The sequence below is a fragment of the Macaca fascicularis genome, chromosome 13 (assembly GCF_037993035.2).
Source record: "Macaca fascicularis isolate 582-1 chromosome 13, T2T-MFA8v1.1".
NCBI classification, from domain to species: domain Eukaryota; kingdom Metazoa; phylum Chordata; class Mammalia; order Primates; family Cercopithecidae; genus Macaca; species Macaca fascicularis.
The window spans coordinates 79587009-79599579 of NC_088387.1; the positions used below are offsets into that span (position 1 = coordinate 79587009).

General features: G+C 42.5%; 1 protein-coding gene and 1 pseudogene across 2 annotated transcripts in view; one reads left to right on the forward strand and one right to left on the reverse strand.

The window, feature by feature from the left end:
- The window catches only part of KCNG3 (potassium voltage-gated channel modifier subfamily G member 3), a 56968-nt gene that overhangs the window by 20726 nt on the left and 23671 nt on the right, over nucleotides 1-12571 (forward strand). The window lies entirely within an intron of this gene.
- On the reverse strand, nucleotides 6843-7422 carry LOC102116272 (small ribosomal subunit protein uS15-like; annotated as a pseudogene).

Consider the following 12571-nt stretch of genomic DNA (forward strand, 5'->3'; position numbering starts at 1 on the left):
CTACACCCGACTAATTTTTGTATTTTTAGCAGAGATGGGGTTTCACCATATTGGCCAGGCTGGTCTCGAATTCCTGACCTCATGATCTGCTCTCCTCGGCCTCCCAAAGTGCTGGGATTACAGGCATGAGCCACCGCACCCAGCAAGTTTTATTTATTTATTTGTTTATTTTTTGAGACGGAGTCTTGCTCTGTTGCCCAGGCTGGAGTGCAGTGGCGCGATCTTGGCTCACTGCAAGCTCCGCCTCCCAGATTCATGCCATTCTCCTGCCTCAGCCTCCCAAGTAGCTAGGACTACAGGCGCCCACCACCATGCCCGGCTAATTTTTTGTATTTTTAGTAGAGATGGGGTTTCATGGTGTTAGCCAGGATGGTCTTGATCTCCTGACCTCATGATCCTCCTGCCTCGGCCTTCCAAAGTCCTGAGATTACAGGCATGAGCCACTGCACCCAGCTGCAGTTTGATTTTTTAAATGTTGCATTTGTCAGAATTTGCATCCTTTGCAACTATACAGAATAAAAATGTACAGGATACATAGTTTTTCTGAATTCCTTTCAGGGATCAGCAGAAAGTTTGGAGACCACTGTACCTTTAGTGTGCTATAGCTCTGGCATAGCACACTAAAGGGCTGTGGGATCCCACTACTATAGGTCACTAAGTCAAAATAGTGTCACCAAGAGTCAGAAGATAAGGATGGTCAGCAAGGGGGCATCAGGTTGGACAGCAGCTCCCCAATTGACATGTTAAGTAACTCTAGTTTTTATAGGTGGGGACAGTATACCAAGGAAGCATTTAAACCCTAGATCATAGGCCGGGCGCGGTGACTCAAGCCTGTAATCCCAGCACTTTGGGAGGCCGAGACGGGCGGATCACGAGGTCAGGAGATCGAGACCATCCTGGCTAACACAGTGAAACCCCATCTCTACTAAAAAAAATACAAAAAACTAGCCGGGCGAGGTGGCGGGCGCCTGTAGTCCCAGCTACTCGGGAGGCTGAGGCAGGAGAATGGCGTAAACCCGGAAGGCGGAGCTTGCAGTGAGCTGAGATCCGGCCACTGCACTCCAGCCTGGGTGACAGAGCGAGACTCCGTCTCAAAAAAAAAAAACCAAAAAAAAAACAAAACAAAAAAACCCCTAGATCATAATATTGAAAAGCCTGGGGATAACATTAAGCTTTTTTTTTTTTTTTTGAGACAGGGTCTTGCTTTGTCGCCCAGGCTGGAGTGCTGTGGCGCAGTCTTGGCTCACTTCTACCTCCACCTCCTGGGTTCAAGCGATTCTTGTGCCTCAGCCTCCCGAGTAGCTGGGACTACAGGTGCGTGCCACCACACCTGGCTAATTTTTGTATTTTTAATAGAGACAAGGTTTTGCCACATTAGCCAGAGTGGTCTCAAAGTCCTGACCTCAAGTGATCCACCCACCTCAGCCTCCCAAAGTGCTGGGATTACAGGTGTGAGCCACTGTGCCCAGCCAGCATTAAGATTTTGACTTTTATGAAATTATTCTTATAAGAGACTGCATGGCAGAATTTTATCCACCCCTTTATTTGTTTACTTATTATGAGTCATTATTTGTGATCCCTAAGGATATGTTTGCATAATATGATGTCATAATGCATTTGGAAGAAAAATGGAAACACCTCCATTTTTTTCCATTTAAATGAAACTCTCTGAAACAGTAAGACCACAGTCTGCATGCCATCTCGTGAGCACCTTTGTGTTGTGCACAGTTCCTTATGTGTGTTAGATGGGAGTAGGTAAAATAAATATTTTGGCACTCCTCACTCATGCACACCTGTGACATAAACTGCCTGATTCATACAAAACCCTCTTAGGTTATTAGTATCTTAGGTTACAGGCAAGGTGATAGAGAAGTCCAGTGACTGAGTGACTGACTTAATGTGGCCAAGGGGAATTGGCCCAGGTCAGATCACAGAGCTTGTGTGTTTGGCGGAAACTCCATTTCTTTTTTTCTTTTTTGTTTTTTTTTTTAGATGGAGTGTCGCTGGGTCGACCAGGCTGGAGTGCAGTGGTGTGATCTTGGTTCATTGCAACCTCTGCCTTCTGGGTTGAAGCGATTCTCCTGCCTCAGCCTCCTGAGTAGCTGGGACTACAGGTGTGCACCACCATGCCCAGCTAATTTTTGTATTTTCAGTAGAGACAGGGTTTCACTATATTGGCCAGGCTCGTCTCTAACTTCTGACCTCATGATCCGCCCACTTTGGCTCTGCAAAGTGCTAGGATTACAGGTGTGAGCCACTGCACCCAGCCTTTTTTTTTTTTTTCAGACAGAATTTCGCTCTTGTTGCCCAGGCTGGAATGTAATGGTGTGATCTTGGCTCGCTGCAATCTCTGCCTTCAGGGTTTATGTGATTCTCCTGCCTTAGCCTCCCAAGTAGCTGGGATTACAGGTGCACGCCACCATGCCTGGCTAATTTTTTTTTTTTTGTATTTTTAGTAGAGATGGGATTTTGTCCTGTTGGTCAGGCTGGTCTTGAGCTTCTGATCTCTGGTCATCCACCAATCTTGGCCTCCCAAAGTGCTGGGATTACAGGTGTGAGCCACCATGCCCAGCAGAAACTCCATTTCTTCTTTTTTTTTTTGAGATGGAGTCTTGCCCTGTCGCCCAGGCTGGAGTGCAATGGCATGATCTCAACTCACTGCAACCTCCACCTCCCGGGTTTAAGCGATTCTCCTGCCTCAGCCTCCCAAGTATCTGGATTACAGGCATGGGTCTCCACACGCAGCTAATCTTTGTATTTTTAGTAGAGATGGAGTTTCACTATGTTGGCCAGGCTGGTCTCAAACTCCCGACCTCATGATCCACCCACGTCGGCCTCCCAAAGTGCTGGGATTACAGGCATGAGCCACCACGCCCAGCCCAGAAACTCCATTTCTTTTTGTGCAGCAGCAGCTCCATCTTTGTAATGATGTATGGGGAACTTTGAGTCACATCTCAAGCATCAAATTAAGGGCCAAATTGGCTTCAATTGATATTTATTGTTATATATGTCATTTTGGAACCAAGTAAGTGAAAAAGCATAGTTTTTCAGCCCTTAGAAAGATAAAAATTAAGTTTTATTAACTGACAGTACAATATACAGTGGTCTTTTAAAACAAATTGTCCCTATTCCTCAATCAACCTGTATAATTTTTTTTTTTTTCAGACAGAGTCTCGCTCTGTCCCCCAGGCTGGAGTACAGTGGTGCGATCTTGGCTCACTGCAACCTCTGCCTCCCGGGTTCAAGTGATTCTCCTTTCTCAGCCTCCCAAATAGCTGGGACTGCAGGTGTGTGCCACCACACCCAGCTAATTTTTGTATTTTTAGTAGAGATGGGATTTCACCATGTTGGCCAGACTGGTCTCGAACTCCTGACCTCAAGTGATCCAGCCGCCTCTGCCTGCCAAAGTGGTGGGATTACAGGTATGAGCCACCGCGCCTGGCCTAACCTGAATAATTTATTTAAATGTTGGTGCTAAGCCATTACAGCAAATGCTCTGAAGATTTTTTTTCTAATATAAGTGTTGAAAATAAAGCAAAATTTAAACATTTAAAAACTGAATTCCTTATGCCAATCAAAATGTGTTTTTCTTGACTACATCTATCAAAAACCTAAGAAGCAGAACAAATCAATCTGTGAAATAAAGGAAACATATGCTTTATAGCCAGGCATGCTGGCTTACTCCTGTAATCCCAGCACTTTGGGAGGCTGAGGCAGGCAGATCACTTGAGGTCAGGAGTTAGAGACCAGCCTGGCCAACACGGTGAAAACCTATCTTTACTAAAAATACAAAAATTAGTCAGGCATGGTGGTGCGTGCCTGTAGTCCCAGCTACTCAAGAGGCTGAGGCAGGAGAATCACTTGAACCTGGGAGGCCGGGGTTGCGGTGAGCTGAAGTCGCGCCATTGAACTCCAGCCTGGGAGACAGAGTGAGACACAGAGTAAGACTCTGTCTCAAAACAACAACAACAACAAAAAAAAAAAACCAAAAAAAACCCAACACATGCTTTACAAAGGTAGAAGAGGAAATTACACATAAAAGTCATTATAAAGTCAGGCATATAAAAAACAATAGATGATAACACAATGAACACCTGTTTACCCACTACCCAATTCAAGAAACAGAACATTACAAATATCACTGAGGGCCGGGCGTGGTGGCTCACACCTGTAATCAAGCACTTTGGGAGGCCGAGGTGGGCAGATCAAGAGGTCAGGAGATGGAGACCATCCTGGCTAACACGGTGAAACCCTGTCTCTACTAAAAAATACAAAAAAATTAGCTAGGCGTAGTGGTGGGCGCCTGTAGTCCCAGCTACTCGGGAGGCTGAGGCAGGAGAATGGAGTGAACCCAGGAAGCAAAGCTTGCAGTGAGCCGAGATTGCGCCACTCCACTCCATCCTCGGCGACAGAGCAAGACTCCGTCTCAAAAAATATCTTTGAGTCTGTAATCCCAGCACTTTGGGAGGCCGAGGCGGGTGGATCACCTGAGGTCAATAGTTTGAGACCAGCCTGGGCAACATGGTAAAACTCTGTCTTTACCAAAAAATACAAAAATTAGCTGGGCGTTTTGGCACATGCCTGTAGTCCCAGCTACTGGGGAGGCTGAGGTGGGAGAATCGCGGGAACCCAAGAGGCAGAGGTTGCAGTAGGCCGAGATCGTGCCAGTGCACTCCAGCCTGGGCGACAGCATGAGTCCTTGTCTCAAAAGGACTCCTGGTACTCAGGGTACTGAGTACCTCTTTCCCAGTGAAATCCCTTCATTTTCCACAGAAAGTGGCACTCTCCTGACTTTGATGTTATTCCCATATACTTAAAAATACATTTAATATATGATTATGTACTCAAAATATAGCATTGTTTTACATAAACTGTTTTTATAAATGGTGTAATCAATGGAGTCCGCAGCTTGCCTTTTTAGTTCAACTTCATGTTCATGTTTGATTTCTATGGCTGTAGCCCTTGCATTTTAACTGTAATATAGTAGGCATTGATTTATTTGTTCTTTTGTTCATAGAAATTTTGCTATTACTGTAGTGCTGCAATGGATAGTTTTGTTCGTGTCTCAGTGCACATGTAGGAGACTTTCTTTAATGCATCTACCTAGGATTGGAGTTGCTGTATTGAAAAGTATGCACATCTCTCCTCGATGTTGCTAAATAGCTCTCCAGAGTAGTTCTACTGAATTATATTCTTAACAGTAGTGAGTAGAAGTCCTGTTGCTCAATATCCTTGCCATTTCTACATGTCGTCAGACTTTAACACTTTGCTAATCTGGTAGATATGAAATCTATCTTGCTTTTTTCTTTTTTCTTTTTCTTTTTTTTTTTGAGATACAGGGTCTTGCTGTGTCACTTAGGCTGGAGTGCAGTGGTGCAGTCATGGCTTACTGCAGTCTCAACCTCCTGGACTAAAGCAATTCACCCACCTCAGTCTCCCAAAGTGCTAGGATTACAGGCATGAGCCACTGCAGCCAGCCTCATGTCTGGCTTCATTTGATCAACATAATGTTTAAAAACATTTGTCTGCATGTTGTTTGTATTGTCTATTCCTTTTTTAAAATTCGAGATATAATTCACATAACAAAATTTACCATTTCAAGTATGCAATTTGGTGGCTTTTATGATTGCACTACATTGTACAACTATCATCAGTATTCCAGAACATTTTCATCACCCCAAAAAGAAACCTACTTGTTAGTAGTCATACCCTGTTCCCCCTCCTCGCATACCCTGACAACCATCTGCTCTCTATCTCCATGGCTTTGCCTATTCTGGACATTTCATATGAATACAGTTATACAACATGGATCCTTTTGTGTCTGGCTACTTTCACTTAGTTTATTATCAAGATTCATCCATGTGGTATTTCATTCATTTTATGATTGGATAGTAATTTATTATATGGTTATACAACATTTTGTTTACCCATTCATCAGTTGAATATTTGTATTGTTTTTACTTTTTGATTATTATGACTGCTATAAACATTTGTGTCCAAATTTGTGTGTTAATGTGTTTGTGTGTGTGTATATATATACGTATATATATATACATTTTTTTGAGACAGTCTCACTCTGTTGCCCAGACTGAAGTGCAGTGGCATGATCATAGCTCATTGCAGCCTTGAAGCCCTGGGCTCAAGTGATCCTCTAGCCTCAGCTTTCCAAGTAGCTGGTGCTACAGGCATTTACCACCACTCCTGGCTAATTTAAACATTTTTTGTAGAGTTAGGATCTCACTGTGTTGCCCAGGCTGGTCTCGATCCTCAAGCGATCCTTCCACTTTTGCCTCCCAAAGCGCTGGGATTACAGGTGTGAGAGCCACCCTACCTGGCCCCCTCCCACTTTTTTTTTTTTTGTTTTGAGACAAGGTCTTGTTCTGTTGCCCAGCCTGGAGTGCAGTGATGTGACCATGGCTCACTGCAGCCTCGGCCTCCCACGTCAGCCTCCTGAGTACCTGGGACTACAGACATACGCAACCACGCCTGGCTAATTTTTGTATTTTTTTTGTAGAGACAGGGTCCCACTATGTTGCCCAGGCTGGTTTCAAACTCCTGGGCTCAAGCCATCTGCCTGCCTCAGCCTCCCAAAGTGCTGGGATTACAGTTGTGAGCCACCGCGCCTGATCCTGACTTTCCTTTTTCTTAATGGTTGATTATACATCCTAGGTACTGATTGTACATTGCAGATATCTTCTTTTATTTATTTATTTTAAAATATCTGTAGAAACAGGGTCTTACTGTGTTGCCCAGGCTGGTCTCGAACTCCTGTAGTCCTCCTGTACTGACCTCGAAGTGTCTGGATTACAGGCATGAGCTACCATGCCTGACTGCAAGTATCTTTCTGACTGTGGCTGGTATTTTTACTTTGTTTATGGTGTTTTGAGGCTTATAGAATCTGTACATTTTAAAAAAATTTAAACAGTTATTTTATTGCTTGAGTACATAGACAAATTTATGCGACGAGGACAGAGGCTGTAGATGACTCATATTTCCAATTGGGAGGGAGGACTCGCTTTGTCTTATAATATCAAGCCAAATGGTGAATCAAACTCAGAATCAGAATTTAGCATCCTTATCCTTTCTGTTCCTCTCAAGATGCTTTTGAACAGTGACTGCTTTCTTAATTAAATGGTAGAGATCTTCAGGGAGATGAGGAGCAAGTCCTTTGGACTTAAGAATTCTTAAGATTTTATTGCCTGTCACAAAACGTACTTGTGCGACACCATGTGAGTCCCTCCGGATCACACTGATTTGTGAAGGAGTCAGGCCTTGTTGGCCAGTTTGTAAGTCTCCTTCATTTCATCAGATGTCAGCTTCAGCCAAGTGGTGATGCTGCAGAGATAGGGCAGAGCCAACTGGGACAGGCCCTTCCTGGGAGCATGCATGCGACCCATGATGGCAGCAGTCAGGCAGCTAAAGGAAGAAGCTGTACATTTTAACAGACAAATTTATCAATTGTTTTCTTTATGATTGGTGTGATTTTTAACTTATCTGAGAAAACATCCGATATCGTCTCCAAGATCATAAAGATTCTTTCATGTTTTCTTTAAAGTTTTAAATATATTTATAAATAATTAACTTTTACATTTCAAATTGAGTCTTTAGTCCACCTATAATTATTATGTGAGGAATTTAATTTTATTCATGTGGATAACACTTTCCTCAGCACTACAGAATAGTCCAGTATGTACTTCACTAATCTGAAGAGCCTCATTTACCATATATCTTGTTTCTTTGGGCATGCGGATCTACTTCTAGGTCCACTATCCTGTTTTTTGTTTTTTTTTTTTTTTTTGAGACAGAGTCTTGCTTTGTTACCCAGGCTGGAGTGCAATGGCGCGATCTTGGCTCACTGCAACCTCTGCCTCCTGGGTTCAAGTGATTCTTCTGCCTCAGCCTCCTGAGTGAGTGGGATTACAGGTGCGCACCACCACGCCTGGCTAATTTTTGTATTTTTAGTAGAGACGGGGTTTCCCCATGTTGGTCAGGCTGGTCTCCAACTCCTGACCTCAGGTCATCCAGCCGGCTCGGCTTGCCAGGGTGCTGGGATTACAGGTGTGAGCCACCGGGCCCAGCCCACCATCTTATTAATTCCAGCATCAACACTATACTGTCTTAATTACTGAAATAAAATCAGCTTATTAATTTCCATGAAAACCCTTCTTGGGAATTTTGATCACATTACACTAAAATTTTTTGCATTAAATTTATGGATTAATTTGGAGAGTTGGCTTTTTTGTTTTTTTGAGATGGGTCTCGCTCTGTCGCCCAGGCTGTAGTGCAGTGGCACAATGTTGGCTCACTGAAACCTCCACCTCCCAGGTTCAAGCAATTCTCTGCCTCAGCCTCCCAAGTAGTTGAGATTACAGGCATCTGCTACCACGCCCAGCTTTTTTTTTTTTTTTTTTTTTTTTTTTTGAGACGGAGTCTGGCTCGGTCACCCAGGCTGGAGTGCAGTGGCGCGATCTCGGCTCACTGCAAACTCCGCCTCCCGGGTTCACGCCATTCTCCTGCCTCAGCCTCCCGAGTAGCTGGGACTACAGGTGCCCGCCACCTCGCCCCGCTAGTTTTTTGTATTTTTTAGTAGAGACGGGGTTTCACCATCTTGGCCAGGTTGGTCTTGAACTCCTGACCTCGTGATCCACCCACCTCAGCCTCCCAACGTGCTGATATTACAGGCGTGAGACACTGTGCCCAGCCTGAGAGTTGGCATTTTTACATTATTTAGTTTTATTCTCCATGAACATAGTATATAATTCCACTTACTCTACTATTCTTTAATGTCTTTCAATAAAGTTTTATTATTTTCATCTAAAAATTATCTTATATCTTTTGTTAGATTTATATCTAGGTGCCTTATAACTTGTGTTGCTATTGCTAATTATATCCTTTATAAAAATTACAATTTCTGCCTTTTGCTGATATAGCTGTATAGTTGATTTTGTACCTTCATCTTACTTGTAGCAGTATAGACTGTTCCTAATTTATGATGGTTCAATTTAAGATTTTTTGATTTTATGATGAGTTTATTGGAATTTAACTTCATTGTATGTCAAAGAGCACCTGTACTTTTCATTTATTCTAATAATTCAAAGGGTCTGTTTCTGTTGTAATGTAAACAGTGATACTATCTGGAAATAAAGACGGTCTTTGCAACCTTTATAATACTTTTGTCTTGCTGCAGTGGTTAAACCCTCTAGAGTTGTACTGATGAGAAATGGTGACAGCTGGCATTCTTGTCTTTTTATTTTTATTTTAAAATGCATTTTTGGATCACATTTGCTAATTTATGTAGAATTTTTGCATCTGTGTTTCTAAGTGAGATTGGCCTACAGTTTTTCTCTCTTATACTGTTTGGGTTTGGTATCAAGATTTCAGTAACTTATTTATTTATTTATTTATTTTTTGAGACAGGGTCTCATTCTGTCACCCAGGCTGGTGTGCAGTGGCATGATAATGGCTCACTGCAGCATCAACCTCTCTAGGCTCAGGTGATCCTCCCACCTTAGCTCCCCAGTAGCTAGGACTACAGGTGCATGCTACCATGCCTGGCTAATTTTTATATTTTTTGAAGAGACAAGAGTTTAGCTATGTTGTCCAGGCTGGTCTTGAACTCCTGGGCTCAAGCAGTCTGCCTGCCTTGGCCTCCCAAAGTGCTGAGATTACAGCCATCACACCTGGCCATGATTTCGCTAACTTTTTTTTTTTTTTTTTTGAGACAGAGTCTCACTCTGTCACCCAGGCTGGAGTGCAGTGGTACGATTTCAGTTCACTGTAACCTCCACCTCCTGGATTCAAGTAATTCTTCTGCCTTAGCCTCCCGAGTAGCTGGGATTACAGGCATGCGCCACCATGCCTGGCTCATTTTTGTATTTTTAGTAGAGACTGGTTTTCACCATGTTGGCCAGGCTGGTCTTGCACTCCTGACCTCAAGTTTTCCGCCCACCTTGGCCTCCCAAAGTGCTGGGATTACAGGTGTGAGCTGCTGTGCCTGGCCTTTCACTGACTTTTTAAAATGAGCTGGTGACTGCTTTTTTAATTATTTGGGATAGTGTTATATAAAATAGGGGTTATGCATGCTTAGTATTTGATAAAACTTGCCTGTAAAATCATCTGGACCTGGTGTGCATCTTTTGGTGAATAGATGTCAAAGTGTAGATTCAATTTTTTTCATGATTTTAGGACCATTCAGTTTTTCCAGTTATTCAAAAACTGCAAATTTTGGTCTGATTCATTTTTCTGGGAAATTTTCCATTTCACCTAAATTTTCGCATTTATCTTCACAGAGTGGTTTAATGTATTTTTATGTTTTTATAAAAGGTCTGTTTTTGGCTGGGCGTAGTGGCTTATGCCTGTAATCTCAGCACCTTAGGAGGCCGAGGCAGGCGGATCACCTGAGGTCAGGAGTTGGAGACCAGCCCGGCCAACATGTTGAAACTCTGTCTCTACTAAAAATACAAAAATTAGCCAGACGTGGTGGTGGGTGCCTGTAATCCCAGCTACTAGGGAGGCTGAGGCAGGAGAATCACTTGAACCCAGGTGGCGGAGGTTGCAGTGAGCAGAGATCGCACCACTGCACTCCAGCCTGGGTGACAGAGTGAGACTCCGCCTCAGAAAAAAAGGGAAAAGTATTTGCGGTTTTTGCTACTAATCCTCATGGCAAAAACCACAATTAACTTTTGTACCAATCTACCATTCTGTACTCCCACCAAGAGTATACAGTCGCGTAACGTCGGGAGATGCTTAGGAGATTTCCTTGCTCTGTGAACATCGTAGAGCATCCTCACACAAACCTAGATGGTACTGCCTGCTATATACCTCACCACTTAGGTTGTATGATGTAGCCTGTTGCTCCTAGGCCACGCACTTATGCAGAATCTACTGAATACTGTAGGCAGTTATAACACAGTGGTAAATACTTGTGTATTGTATTTCTTTTTTTTTTTTGAAACAGAGTCTCTGTCACTGAGGCTGGAGTGCAGTGACACATGATCTTGGCTTACTGCAACCTTTGCCTCCTGATTTCAAATGATTCTTCTGCCTCAGCTTCCCGAGTAGCTGGGATTACAGGCAGGCACCACCACGCCTGACTAATTTTTGTATTTTTGTTAGAGACAGGGTTTCACCATGTTGACCAGGCTGGTCTCGAACTCCTGACCTCAGATGATCTGCCTATCTCGGCCTCCCAAGGTGTTGGGATTACAGGTGTGAGCCATTGTGCCTGGCCTATTTGTGTATTTAAACATACCTAAACAGAGAAAAGGTATAGTAAAAATGCAGTATTATAATCTCATGGAACTACTGTCATACATACGATCCATTGTTGACAGAAATGTCTTTATGTGGTGTATGACTATATACGGTTTCAGTTACTTCGCAAACTCGGTGTTACTGGTTTTGCAAATTTTAGTTATTCTGTCTGGAGTGTAGTAATATCTCATTGTGGTTTTAATTTCTCTGATGGCAAAGAGTTGATCATCGTTTTCATTAGCTTATTGGCTTTTTACATAATTTATTATGTGAAATGTTTGTCCACATAGCCTATTTTTTTAAAAAATGGATTATTTTTGCTATTGAGTTTTAGGAGTTCGTTGTACAATCTGGATACTAGTCCTTTGTCAGATAAATATGTTGTGAATATTTTCCTCTAATTTCTGGTTTGCCTGTTCATTTTCTTAGTGGTGTCTTTTACTATACTAAAGTTTTAAATTTTGGTGAAGTCTAATTTATCAATATTTTCCTTCATGATTACTACTTTTTGTGCTGTATATAAAAAAGTTTGCCTACTTTCTTAGTCACAAACATTACTCCTATGTTTTCTTCTAAAATCTTTATAGGTTGAGCACAATGGCTCACTCCTGTAATCCCAGCACTTTGGGAGGCTGAGGTGGGTGGATCATCTAAGCCCAGGAGTTCAAGACCACCCTGGGCAACATGGCGAAATCCCATCTCCACTAAAAATACAAAAACTAATTGGGTGTGGTGGTGCACACCTGTATTCCCAGCTACTTGGGAGACTGAGGTGGGAGGATCACCTGAGCCTGGGAGGTAGAGGCTGCAGTGAGCCGTGATCGTGCCACTGCACTCCAGCCTGAGCAACAGAGCCAAACCCTGTTTCAAAAAAAAGAAAGAAAGAAAGAAAGAAGGAAGGAAGGAACGAAGAAAGGAAGGAAGAAAGGAAGGAAGGAGGGAAGGAAGGAAAAAGGAAAGAAATTAAATACTCTTAAAAAAATAAAATCTTAAAGTTTTCACTTTTACATTTAGTACTACACTCATTCTCATTAATTTTTGTGTGTGGTATGAAGTAAGGATAGTAATGCGTTATCTCTAATTGTTATTTTTTAAATCAATACACCAAATATATCATTTTGTCCTAAATATTCCATTAGACTGATAAAACAGTTGAACTCTCTAACGATAAAATTTATTGTACCATTAATTTAGTCCAACAACATATTTTCTGAGTACCTCTTAAGTGCCATGATTAGGCAATATAGTGTTTTGTTGTTGTTTTGTTTTGTTTTTGTTTTTTTAAAGACACACAGCCCCACTTGCTTCCTAGCTGGAG